Source organism: Anser brachyrhynchus (assembly GCF_964034855.1).
Source record: "Anser brachyrhynchus genome assembly, chromosome: 2".
Lineage (NCBI taxonomy): Eukaryota > Metazoa > Chordata > Aves > Anseriformes > Anatidae > Anser > Anser brachyrhynchus.
Window position 1 is genome coordinate 17392564 of NC_137695.1, and position 13651 is coordinate 17406214.

General features: G+C 47.1%; 1 long non-coding RNA gene across 2 annotated transcripts; it reads right to left on the reverse strand.

Moving 5' to 3' along the window:
* Positions 1-5289: 5289 nt before the first annotated feature.
* LOC308191182 lies at positions 5290-12012 on the reverse strand. Of its 2 annotated transcripts, none has more exons than XR_013947774.1 (3): positions 10146-12012; positions 7876-7975; positions 5290-7708 (listed from the first exon to the last, which is right to left on the reverse strand). It is a non-coding gene; the product is annotated as an uncharacterized lncRNA (long non-coding RNA). The 2 variants fall into 2 exon arrangements; XR_013947775.1 differs by having other exon boundaries at positions 5290-7026; positions 7525-7708; positions 7876-12012.
* Positions 12013-13651: the final 1639 nt, after the last annotated feature.

A 13651-nucleotide genomic window follows, 5' to 3' on the forward strand; every position in this document is an offset into this window, starting at 1 on the left:
TGCAATTACTTTCCACTCCCATGAAATTCTTTCAGGTTCATCCTTTCACAGCCAAAAAGCCTCTCCGGGCTCTTGTTTCTAGAGCCTGTCCGAGGCTGAATGAATCTTTGCATCTCCTTTGGAGAAGTTGCAGCACCTGGTGGTGGGAAATGTGGGAAGAGCTGCTGCCTGCACCACTGTCATCAAAGCTAAGGCAGTCACACCAGACTGGGCATCCAACCCTCTACCTTTGGCATGTGGTAGAGGACAAGAGAGGAAAGTTTCAGAGAAAGGACTTGCTGTGGTTGAGAACAGAAGCACTTGGTTTTGTTTGTGGTGGCAGAGGGGACTCTCAGGCTCTCTATCTGGAAGGCAGAACTACCTTGGTGGGAGAGGTCCAAGAAAAAACTCTACCTGCCTGGAGCAAACTCTGAGAAAATCTGTGATGCCTCAGCCCAAAAGAACAATTGCAAAAGGCCCTGTTTATGTACCTGAGTTTATGGGCACCTGAGCATCATTTGTATCTAAACTTCTCCTGCCACACTTGTCCAGAGACGCAGCCATCTCACTGAACTGGGCAGCTCTGTGTCTTCCCATCGAAGAATGCAGAAGCCGTGACCACTTTCTTTTCAAAACACACCAGGGAGTATCTTCTGCTGTTTGCATAACAGCCTAGAGGGCAGGGCTTGTGCTCTGGAAATAAGAGACCACTTTAATTCCCATCTCAGCTGAAAGGATTTAAATCAGTGGTTCCAAAGAAAGTAAGTCAGTAGACTACAAAGTGATACGGGAAGGAAACAAAGCCTGCCTCTCTTTTGTAAGGTAGGTCACTGCTAGTCCAAGAGTGACAGGGCTGGAAGGAGAGGAAACATAATGGAGCCAGTCTGCAGCCCACAAGTTAGCCATTGAGCTGGGAGTGTAATCCCAAAGCAAAAGACATATGGGAACTATTCCCATAAAAATATATAAGGTATGTTTCCATGGCCTTTGGAGACCAGATGTGGGTTTGCACTGCATTGCAGAAAGCAAGCTCTTTGTTGAAAGAAAATTCAGAAAGATTGACTGACATTATATCAAGAGGTTAGAAACTCTTCAGAAGTCAGAATGTAAAGTTTAACCCAGCTTTTTACTGCAGAGTTCACAAACTCCCAGTTTAAGAGTTCATTTTTTAAGACCACGTCCCCCTTCTGTTCCCTACAAGCTCTGTATCTGCCATGCTGCAGCACGTCAAGTCCTCACAGCCCACAGCATCTCAATTTCAAGAAGGGTTAATCAAAATTTTTGGGTTACTGAAAGGCAACACTGATGTAAAATAAGCAAACAGAGTTTCTAGGTCACGTGGGTTTTTATTTCCAGCTCTCAAATCTTAGAAGTAAAATGCCTGAGTACTTATTTCCAAAAGAACTGCAATTAAGGAAGAAAAATCAAAGCTGATTATGGGAAAAATATTTATAACCTCCCTCATGGATCCCTGTTGCATCTCCAGAAGTTGGATTGTGTACTTCTTGTAAAAACCATGCATAGTTTCTCAGTGAGAGATTCGCTCCTGGCCTGTACCTTTGTAGTCACAGCACTCTTGAGCTGCTCCAGTAGCTCTCAATCGTGTGCTACTGCTGAGCACGGGAGGGAGAACAGGAGGGCACCACGCACGGGCTCCACTCCTCCTAGTCCCTGCCTGACTTCATACAGCTGTGAGCTCTGTCAGACCTTACCCTTCCTGGGAGCCTCAAGGCACACTGCTGGAAAACTCCACAATCCTCTCTTTGAACTTCTGCAATTATCTATGCTTTATTCCCTTTTAAAGTGACGAGTGGGAAATGAGCTGTCCTTTTCGAGCTTCCTCCTGCTTGATGCTTCCGAGGGAGGTGGGAGAGGCTGCTTTCCAGAGACGTGCAAAGCGCTGGCTCCAACATTCACGCTGCTCCTAACGGGCTGAGATCCAGGCAACCCCTTGAGCACGCAGGATGCTCTCTGTGAAGCTGTATAGTGCAACATTCACCAGTCATGCTGCTGGAAACAGGCCTGCTTTTGAAACACAGACTTCTAAAAAGCAAGCAGTAAAGGTAACGTAGTAATAATATTGCCAGCCTGTTATTTGCTCTGAAATTCTCAGTCGCAGTTAGTGTGTGTCTTGAAAAATCCATTCTAGCTGAGGCTGGTGTATGTGATGAGGGACACGGGGCTCTGGGGCTGTCAGGGGCTCATTTACCCCTTAGCTGTGGCACTGGGCAATGAAAGCTGTGCCTGTGACTGCTCCCTTATAGAAATGCCAGTGTTATTGCACTCCCTGTAAATTCACAGGAAATAAACTTCCATTTTTTTTGTTTTCTCTTGAGAAGTGCAGGCATGTTTGAACCAAGACGTTCCTGCTTCTTTCAGCTGCCGTTTACAGCTTTAACCTGCTGGTACAGCTGCATCGCTATTTATTATGGTAACAGCAAGAATTACTGAACTTCAGCCTTGGCACATCAGTGAAGAGGGACTGAGTTCTTGGCTCTTTGGCTGCAGAAGACAAGTCTCCGTGGAGCGTGCAGGCACGGCTGGACCAGCTCCCTGCTTTCCCCTGGCACAGCTGCACGCTGCCAGCAGCAGGGAGTCAGCAACCAGGGGCCTCAGCCACAAGTTTTTCACCCAGTTTTTTCCAGTTTAGTTTCTGAAACAGAATTTGAAATCGCATGTGGAGAAAAACAGGAATTTTCTCTTAAGTTGTTAAGGAGGACTTGGCCAGGGAGAGCAAGAAAGGAGCCGTAGCTGACGCACTGGGGCTGACCCTGGAAGAAGGGGAGGCTAAACAACAGTATAAATATCCGTTTGCACGGGCCCTTGAACCGAGTCACACACAGCAGTTCTCACATATAATTCTTCCACACAATGCCCTGGCAGCGAGGAGCCCCTTTTTATCCCACTTTCCCTGGGAAATGCAGCCTCTTATGCTCCGGCCACCTGCCTGTCACTTCTCCCCCGCCCTCCTCCTGCCACCCGTCATTTTTCCACTTGCTGGCTGTGACACAGCAAGCCTCAGAATGGGAAGTTCAGCGAAACCTGGCAGTTTACAGCGGAGATGAATCCACGGCCTCCCCAGAGGGCAGAGCTCGCCCCAGAGAGGGGCACCCGGGGATGCTGCAGGGAGGAGCAGTGGCACCGGGACACGGGAAGGAACTGGGAGGGTAATGGGAACGTGGGAGAGAAATCCGTAGGAAACCGGCTTTCACGGGCTTCGCTGCACACAGCAGCCAAGTCCGGCACAGGACAGGCTCTAAACCAAAGCCCTTTAAAGAAACACACGTATTCTTTCCAAAGTATCTGCTGGTAAAATAAATGAACCCAGTTAAACTAAGCTGCCATGGGGCAGCACCGCCCTGATTCACCAGTGTGCTCGACAGCAGCAGGCAACGTGAAAGCGGCGTTTTAAAACGTAGGATATTTGATTTCAGCAGTGCTTGACATGCTGTACACAGCTCCCCGCTTTAAAGAAATGGGGAACGTGAAGGTGTCCGCTCGCCTCTGGAAAAGGAAATAAATATTAACTTATCTGCACAATGCGCAAGCGGATCTAGCCCTGTTGCAGGAAACTCATTAATCTCACATGGAAAATAAATAAACCAGGAGAGAAAAGGATGGGTGGGATTTTAACTTCCTCTATTTCCGCAAATCATTATTTTATATGAACAAATGCACGCCAAGGGTTTTTAAAAGGAAAATTACTGCAAAGGGCAAATAAAGTTTCTGGAATCTTTTAAAAGATTTTCGGTGGGGGGATAATTTTGGGTGGTGTTGGGACAATTCACCTGCTAACTGCTGCCCGATAACTCCCACTATTAGATCACATTTTCCATCGCCTATAACATTGTCAGACTCGAGCCACCGGGACGAAGATTTTCCATGGCAGGTGCCTGCTGAAGGCTGGATAGGTGTGATACGTGTGTACATGTATCACGAATTGCCTCAGGCTAAGCACGTATAAAAATTTCAGCCAAAATGGGTTTGCTTTTCACCAAGTGCAAGAAAATATGTGCTGTTCCCCTCATATTAAAAAAAAAAAATGGCAACCTCTTCTTTAGACAGTCCCGAAGGCCCTATAGTTGAGAAGAAAAGCTTGAAATTTGGCAGGACAAGTGCTTTAGTCACTCTGGAAATCCACCTCAGTCTGACTGGCTTGAGAAAGATCAGTTTGCTTTGATAGAGCCTCAGAGCTCGGCATGTCAAATATCCTGGCTTCGGTGAGCCTGTGCTAGCCCGGGGCTGACCGAGGTGTTTTTCTTCTGCCAGTTTCTCCTTCGGAGCCTGCTGCTGGTGTCAGGCAGCCCAGAATTGGTCACCCGCAGCGGGGCCAGGCTGCGGAGGAGAGGGGGGAGAAGAAATGGGAGGACAGGAGGGACGTGGGATGAGGGAGGGAGGCCAAGAGGAGAAACCAGCGACGGTGAAATAGCAGAGCTGGTGCAAGACCAGGATGGAGCAAACGAGGCCTGGGCTGGGAGAAACGCCCAGGCTCTGGCTGCTGTACCCAGAGCGAATGACAGGTCTGTGGGCCACAAGATAAGATAGGGGCAGCTTTGTGTGCTGACAGGGAAAATGTAGGTGGTCACTGGCAGCCCATTCAGAATTACACCGGTTGGAGAGTGGCAGAAAGTTCAGGGCCATTCTCAGTACAACCACGGAAAAGTTGCACATACGGCCTTACACAAAAATGAGAAGAATTGGGAAATGCACGAGGTTGACCCTTACCTTCCAGAAAAACACCGCTTTGTATCTAAAAACAGCCACTGCGTCCTTGCTCTTCACAGGTGGGAGAGATTGTTGTCCACTGCCTTGAAAATTCACTCACTCACTTTTACTTTAAAGCCTTTTTATGTGGCTTTAACTGCTGGCCTTTCCCAGGGACGGACATCTGTGACCAGGGTGGTCAGCGCTTCCACGATCACCCCTGTATTGCTCAAGAAGTTTGCAGAATTCCAGATTCACTATCACATCATTTGCAAAATTAGAAACAGCAGGGAAACGCTGTGAGTGTTATGCACGCTGACTGACTACCAGTTCTCTCCCTGAGCCCGGCAGTTTATTCTCTGATCACTAAAGCAGCTTAAACCCGAGTAATTTGTATGGCATTCAGCAAGCCTATCCTGCCAGGATGTGTCTCTTTCTTCACATTAATCTATAATCTTTGGCAGTCCAGGATCTTTGATGGTAATAATTTTTTTAACAGCAAAATACTGCTATAAATACTCTCCTTTCACGGTTTATGACGTCCAGACCATTATGCCCTAAGGATCTCGGAAGATGTTTGTCATGATTCAGAGTTATATTTTTATAAAGATATAAAGCTTAGAAAAACAAGCAGTTTTAGAATATTTATGAGAAACAGAGAATGGTAAAATTAAAGTAAGAATTTTATTAGTGAGAATGCCTATTCATGGTCAAAGGATGGGTGCAGCACTCATTTAGACAAATGTGCTCCTGATAAAGACAGGGGCTGGAAAAGGGAAGGAGAGCAAGTGTGAATGGCACAGACAGCCTTAGGTGAGCGCAGGAACATTGCAATCAAATTAAAAGAGCAAACAGCATATGACCACAGGATAGTTTTTTACAGTATATATTTCGGAGAGTAGGCATGAGGTAGTTGAATTGTTGTTTTCGATGGCAAATGTACAAAATCTAAACCAGATTCCGTACATTTCTAGCAGGCAGGGAGGGAGGCAGGAACGAAATTTCAAGGGTACTACTCAGGGAGTCTCAGGACAGCACAAGGCAGAAAGGAAAAGGGAGCACACATCATATGTAATGGTCCATCTTTCCTTTTATATTGGTCAAAGAAATGGCCATAGTACAACAGTCTCTAAACCAAGAATCCGTATTAATTGCCAGTTGTAATGGGTTTCCATCCAAGCAAAACTCTGACGGAAGCTTTTCTTATGGTTTGGATGCTGAGAAGTGTTGCTCCTCCAAACAGATCCCCTGACATTTAATAACAGTTGAGCTCTTGTAGCCTTTTGGTGTGGGATCCCCAGTTTTGGTTGCTTTCCTCTATCAGACTGCTAATTTCAGGAAATTAAAGCTACCTTTGAGTAAATGCAAGCCTGTCGTTGAGACCTCAGTCAACTCCAGTTGATAGAAACTTGCTAATAAGTCCAAAACTTATTGGAAATACACGCAGACACATATGCCAAAAATAATAATAATAATAATAGAGTCTTCTCCTTAATGTCTGAATATATAACATAAGCTTGTAATATTAGCTAGAGGTAGTTTAAATTAAGTGATATAGTTTTGCTGTACCAACTATTTTGGTGAGGGATAAAAAAAACTGTTTCTTACCCAGTCGGGTGGATATGACTGCTCTGGGTTTCAGCTGTCTTTAATTTAGAAGTTAAAAAACAAAACAAAACAAAACAAAAAAACTGAAATTAACTATACTCTTAAGTTTTTGATCTCTATCTTGAGGATCTCTGTGAACAGTATCTGGTAGATGTATAGTGCCGAGTCCCACAACAGAGGAACTGGAACTTTTACTCAGGGGTGCGCGGCTCTTTGATTCAGGCATAAATGTTTCCGTACTTATTAAAAGTTGGCTGGGGGAAATCAAGAATTCTTGGAGAAGAAATTTTACATATTTCTGATCATGTTGATATATGTCTGAAGCTACTATTCCCAAAACAAAAATGGGTAATTAAAAGTTACGCTTTGTGACTCCAGAATTTGAAAAAAAAATCGCCCGGAATCTAATTAATGTCTGCAGGATTACTTTCATGTCTTTTCTCAGGGCTAAGATATTTATAGCCACACACAAAAACAAGAAGAGGGCTTAAGGGAACGCAAACAAAACCCCACCACCCAGCACCTTAAGTGCAGCATCTGCAAGGCAGCAATCCTGGAATACTTGATGAAGTGCTGAAGGCAAGGAAGGCTGATAATGAGATTTCTTTTAAGTTCACAGCGCTGCACATTAAAGAGAAGCTGCCAACCTGATCCTGAAGGGAAAAACATCACAGAGCACACACGAGATGACTTTGTTTTTGTAGAAGAGGCTTTTTCATCAGCATTTACCGGGGTCTAGAAAAGCAAACAGGTTTAGTAAGCAGCATATTTGGTCCACAAGTTTCCCCCAGTGTTTTTCTTTTATTTGTCCACCTTGTGATGCTTCAGTTACAGGTTTGGTGCTGCGTGTGGCCCCAGAGAGGAGAGTGGATCTGAGCTCCCAGGGGGTGCAAAAAGCAGCAGCTCCCTGAGACGGTGCCTTAAGCAGATGGCACTAAAGGCCACCTGCACACGTTGACACCGACTGCATGCAGGGTGCTGTCAGCTGCACAGCCCCAACAGCCCGGAACCAGGCAGTTCCAGCTCCTCTCTGCCCCGCTCCATTTGCTGCAACATCAGCTCTGGCATTTCCAGAGTTATACATGAATTAGCTGGTTGAAGAAAAGTCTAGATGACGTATTAAATCTATCCGTAAATATTTTTTTATAAAACCAAATAATATTTTATGGGTGCAGAAGCCATGTATAGAGGGACTATAACCTTGTTTATGAAACTGCTTAAGTGTAATCTTACATTTATGCCAACATAGCTACTTCTAGGAGCTTCTCTGTACAAATGTCCTTTAACCCTTTCCATTTGGCTTTCCCAATCTAAATGGAGGTGGTAAGGCCGGCATGTTCCAACTGCCTGTGTCGACTAGTCCAAATCATCATAACTTTCCTGTTTTTTCTATCTCCTGTAATTTTTTCTCAACATCCTGTGGGAAGAGAAAGAGCATGAGCTGACAAACAGGTAGAGCACATAAATGCGTCTGTATTCAGAAGAAAAATGCGTTCAGACAACACTACACAGTCGCACAGCCAATCATTAAAACTCGGGAAAGCTAATTTTGTAATTGTAACTTTTAGCATAGTTTCTACTTACAAAATCATGTTAGCTTTTCCGTCATGCTGTGGGTATGGATCAGTTCCTGAACCAAAAGCATCCGTTGCCTGCCAGCCCCTTGTCCCCATTATTGCTGAAACTGGAAAACAAATAATGAATGATACAGGTGTACTGCAGGAAGAAACAGGATTGTTTTACAATTAAGATAGCAGGATGCTTTCGCTGGAGAACTGCAGTCTGCTCCGCTTCTGCTAGACAGTTCTCGCAGAGGAGTGCTCGTGTTAGTCTCTAATTTCACATCCCTCCTCTTGGTGCCAGCCCAGTAAGCCGGGAGCTGGTTTGCAGACACCCTCAGATAGCAGTAACTGGGGTGTGCAGGCACTGCTCTTTGGACATACGAGGTGATGCATAACCCTAGGTACTACCAAATAAAAAAAATTAAAAAAAAGGTCCTAAGAACCACAGACTGAAATTAGTCTGTGCTTTTCATCTAGTTAAATATGCAGGTTTGATGACATTACGCTGTAATTGCTGCGGAAACTGGAAGAAAAACGCTCGCCCTGCCTGTCTGTCTGCACACGCAGCTCATGCTGCAGAGCTGGATCCCCAGCACACAGAAAAAAGGTACAGAAGGCAGAGAGAGGTGAGGGTGAGCCTTCTCCTGCCCTGCCCGGCGCTCCCCGGGCTGCGGTGACACGTGCCCTGTGCAGGCGCTCCCGGCGGGGGGACAGGCACCATCCCTCAAAGGTCTTGTGGGTGGCGTCTGTCAGATTTCCTGCCAGAATGAAATATCGTCAGGATCACGTTCATTAAGTACGTTAACAACTGACTGCCAGGAGACAGAGAAAAATGAAGCTGACTGCACCTCTGCGCAACCCATGGTACCCCCTGGCATACTAGTCCACTGGTCAAGGCTTGAAGTTATCCTCCGTTAAGGAGGACCAAGGACAACCGAGGTGTTACTCTGCAGTAAATATTTTCACGGGACTGTGGGAATCCAAGCCACCCCCGGAGCTGCAGGGGAGTGATTCCCACAACGCTCTGTGCGTTTTGAATATTCATAGTCTACAAAGCACCACATAAAAGAGATTCCTAAATGCTGATGGTACCTGGTTGATCTTGAATGACAGTAACTACTGAAAGACTGGCATGAACTCAAATGGTGACAGGTCACTGCAGAAAGAAATGAGGACCCGTCCCTGTCCCATCCCTGGAGGTGTTCAAGGCCAGGCTGGATGGGGCTTTCGGCAACCCGGTCTGGTGGGAGGTGTCCCTGCCCATGGCAGGGGGTTGGGACTGGAAGGGCTTTAAGGTCCCTTCCAACCCAAACCATTCCCTGATTCTCTGTTTCTGTGATTCTGTGATGCTAAGGCAAGCATCAAGTATCCCAATGTCTCTTCAGGCTAACGTGCTCTGGCACACAGAGAGCCCGGAGACAGCTGGAGTTTTTGTTAAACGCAATCCGGAGTAAGAGGATCAGCCCAGCCTGAGCACTCGCAGGCATGGTCATACCCGTTGGTTGGAGGAGGAAGATCAGGAACTATTTCCCATGAGTCTACCCAAGAAGGCAGCTCTAGGTATAACAACCATTATCTGCTAGTCACGCAGTGAGTCCTGTGGCTCGTGAAAGATTTCAGCCACAGCAGATTTCGCCATGTTTATCTTACCATGATTATTATTATTGGTAGATTAAGATCAGAAAAAGCCATATAGTTACCAAAACCTCCCACTGGTACCTGGCATCAGACTGCATCCCCCAGCCCGATCTCCCCAGCCCGATCCCCCCAGCCCAGCTGTGCACACAGAGGGCAAGGACAGGTCCTGGTCGCACTGACAGATCTGGAGGAGCCTCCCCGGGGAGGACGCACAGGCAGCAGGTGACACCTCCTTGGCTCGCCGTGCCACCACCACCAAGCCTTCCCCTGGGGCTCCCACGTCCCAGTCCCCTGGGCACGCTGGAGGAGCCTCGTGTGGGCACGCACGAGGGGTGAGGGGACATTTAGGGGACATTTTGTGTCCAGGCTGGGCAGCTGCTCTTGCCCTGGGCCCCCTCCTGCCTTCTCGGACTGAACGCTGAGGTGCCTTTGACAGTACGATCATGCAGCTGCTTTCGGTTTTGTTGCAAGCGCTGCCTTATTTGTTTGGCTCGCCAGCATTCATTGAAAACAACCCCTCATATTCAAGCTCCCACTGAGCCTACACTCCCTGTCTCCTTGTCCTGGTTGTCCAAATTCCCTCCTGCCCCTTCTCCCTGGCTGTCTCCCATCCTGTCTCCCATCCCACTCCGCACACTTGCCGATGCCACCCACCTCCTCTGCTTTCCAGTACCAGTCCTGTGTGCACAGTACACCTTCCCTCTCCATCCCAGCCTCCTTAGCAGCTTCTCTCACTTGTGCCTCAGTTTCCTGGGCAATTTGTTTCCTCCCTCCCCCATCCACCCCCACCAGCCCCGTAGCCTCCAGCCCTAACATCTGGAGCTTCAGCCTCTGCCCGTCGTCATTTCCTTTGCTGGCTTCAAAACCTAGTATTCCCATCCTGCCAGTCCTGCATATCTGCCTTCCCTGCAAGTCCCCGTTTTCATCCCACATGTTCCTGATTCCAGTAGCCTGCTGCTTCTCCTTAGATCCAGCTCTCGTCCTGCCTCTGAATCAGATAGCTTCTTCCTTCACGTTGCCTCGATGCCAGCAGAGAGGTCACCGAGAGTGCAGCGAAGTGTCCCCGCTCTCGGTTTGTTGCTCGGCTCCAGCTCCACTTGTAGCAGCTGGAAACAACCAGTACTGGGAAATGCTGTCCCCATCGTGTCATCCCGGGCTGGGACATGTGTGGTAGCTTTGTGAGGAGGGTGCGTGTCCGGGTGCGGGGCTGCGAGGGACTGGAGAGCCTTATGTGAACTGTGGGAAGGATGCACAACCAACAGGACTGGAACTGCCAGAGGCATAAGCTTGCTCTGGGACATTCTTAACCCTTAAGCGGCAGCAAGTGTCTCTGTAAACTGAGATTTAAAATACCCTAAAAGTTGGCTGAATTCGAGTAGATTTTCTTTGGAGCATTAAACAACATCTGTCAAAAGCCTCCTTTGCTCAACTTCAAAGCAAACTTTTTCCATAAAACATTTCATTCCTTTTTTTTTTTTTTTCCTTTTCCTATTGAAAAACAATGTACTCTTCCTGTATTTAACTTCTGAAATGCCAAAACGCTTTGGCTGATATTTTCCACAAAGAAGACACCCCTCTCATGACGCAGACCATCAGTGTCGATGCCTGGACCAGTGTAGCCGTGCTGTGGAAGGGGCTGCCCAGGCCCCCTAAAGCCCCGCGAGCTGCTCACCCTACCCTGTGCCTGCCTTGGGAAGCAGCTGGAGGGCTGATTCCCAGCAAGCTGATTTAAATAGGATTCCAGCTTAGGGAGAGAAATGGATGTTTGTCTCTTAGGGGAGCTGCTCCCTCCTCCCACCCCTCCCTTAGATGTGCACACACATGCACCAAAACGAGCAAAAAGGGGATAAGGGCGCTTTGCAGGCGGAAAAGAGCACTCGTCTGTGGAGGCAGAAGAGCACTTTTGGCAGACCTGAAAGGTAATAGAGTTTAACGGAGTTGAAAATAAAAGACTGATAATGAGATTTTGCACTAGATCGGCTGGCTTGTGCTGGCAGGCAGCGAGCGCAGCCAGCCTGCTCACAATTCACCCTAGCTGAGCTAACCAAAAATAGAAACCGAAGAACCACAGTGCATTATCCAGTCTCAAGCAGTAAAAATGTTGACTTGGAAAGACGCAGACGAAATTACAGCTCCGAGCTGCAGCCGTTTGCCTTTTTCTCAGTGATGTTAAGGTGGTAGCAGCCCTCCAGGCACAGCAGGAGCCCCTGCCTCAGCCCGCTCGAGGGCTGGCATGAGAGGAGCGCGAGGAAGCAGGAGCACGGCGCTCACCAGCTCTGGTCTGACTTACGGTCCCCGTTTTTGCCGGTCCCGGGTGTCTCACAGTCCTGCTGTGCCCACATCGCCTGCACGGGCAGGAGCTCGTGCCGGAGCACGGCAGAGGAGTTCTGGGAATTTCGAGAAGTGATGACTGCTTCGCCTGGCAAGGAAGAACAGGTTTGCCAGGCAGTTGAAGCAGCAGACACCCACGATCCACTTCATCCTGGGTGTTAGCTCTGCTGCAGCCCGAGCTCAAAGCATCTCTGCTTGTACTTAGGAAGAGGTAAATTTGAGACTATCTCATTGCTGCCCACGAGGCATTTGCCTGTGCTTTAGTCATCCAGATCCAGTGAATGAGCGCAGGAGCTGGTGCTAAGGCATCTGGCACATGTCAGGAAGCCATTCAGCTTGTGCTGTTGTGGCCTTTCGGTGCTAAGTGTAACACAGCTGGGTGCAATCCTGGCTTCAAGAGTAGGCTTGACTACACCTGGCTAGGTTTGTACGAGGAAGGTGTAGATTTTGTTGGGTCTTGGAGGAAAATTTATGTTAATTTGTGGTGTCTTTCCTGGTATCTGGAGGGTTACAAGGCTCTCAGTTTTTGTCAGGCAGCTCTTGTAAACATCAGTTTGATAATTTGGTACAGAATGAGTATGCTTTATAATGACTGGTAGCAGACCAGATTGATAATGAGCATCTTATCAGTAATAAGTACTCGTTTTTCAGCCTGAAATATCCTCTCACTATGCACTAAATGCACAAGTGCTGGTGGCACATCTCAGGCATTATGGCTGCTGTAACTTTGTTTAATTAGGGAGACATCCCAGAGCTGCTAACTTTTGCCTGTTCTGCACTACCCTCTCCCCAGTTCTGCTATTCCCCAATGTCGGCCACATACAGAACATTTGTGAATGCGGAGGGCCAGGTTAGCTCCAAAGCAAACATCCCTCCTCTGGAACAGCTTGCTATAGGCACTCAGCATCTGTTACTCCATTTTCCTGTTAGCGTAATATCACTGATTTAGTCGAGATGTTTTAATTTCGTAACATGCCATAATTCTGTCCCAGGTTGTGAAAAAATATAGCTGGCTCCCTCTTTTTTATTAGGCAATGTGCTTTTGTGAGATTATAGTTGTATTTTTCCTGTTATTCTTGGTGGCATGTCTGTACCTGAGCAGTTGCCTCTTTTATAATGCATTCCCTAAAGGTTACGCTCAAAATACTGTCAGCTGCAACTAATGATAACTTAAGGTAATGCCAAAGGGAAATCTGCTTTCCATTGCACAGCCGCTCACTGCCCAAAGGGGAAGGAGCAGTGGCTTGTGCTCCTTGCCTTAGCTCTGTTTGCACAGGTGTTCTGCACTCTGCCTCCAGGCTGCAGGAGGGGATTACGCAGGGTTTAGGGGAGAAAAAAAAAAAAAGGAAATTAGATCAGTTTAGAGGAGAAAATATAGGGAAATGAGATTAGGCAACCAGATAGCAAATGAAAACGAAATGATAGCTGCTTATCCAACCACATTTTAGTTTTCTTCCTACTTCTGTCTGCTATGCAAAAATTCGTGTGTGACTGGTGGATCACGCTCCATAGCTTCTGCTGTTGATCTCTCAGCATCAGAGTTCTCTTTATTCTGTGAGTGGAAGAATAAAATGCACACGCAGGATCAGTCATAAAACTGCACATTCTTGGCTTGCAGCCACATCCTAATTCATTAATAACAGTAGTCCTCTGTAACTGCCAGAAATGATAAAGAAAGCAGTGACATTTTAACTATATTGTGAAGCAAACAAGGCAGAATAAAGCGCAACGCTAATTAGGGATGATACATCCTAAACATCCCATTCATTATGCTTTTAACTCTTTCACAACTCCTCCATAAACTCTGAAGTTGTCTTAAAAGAAATTTT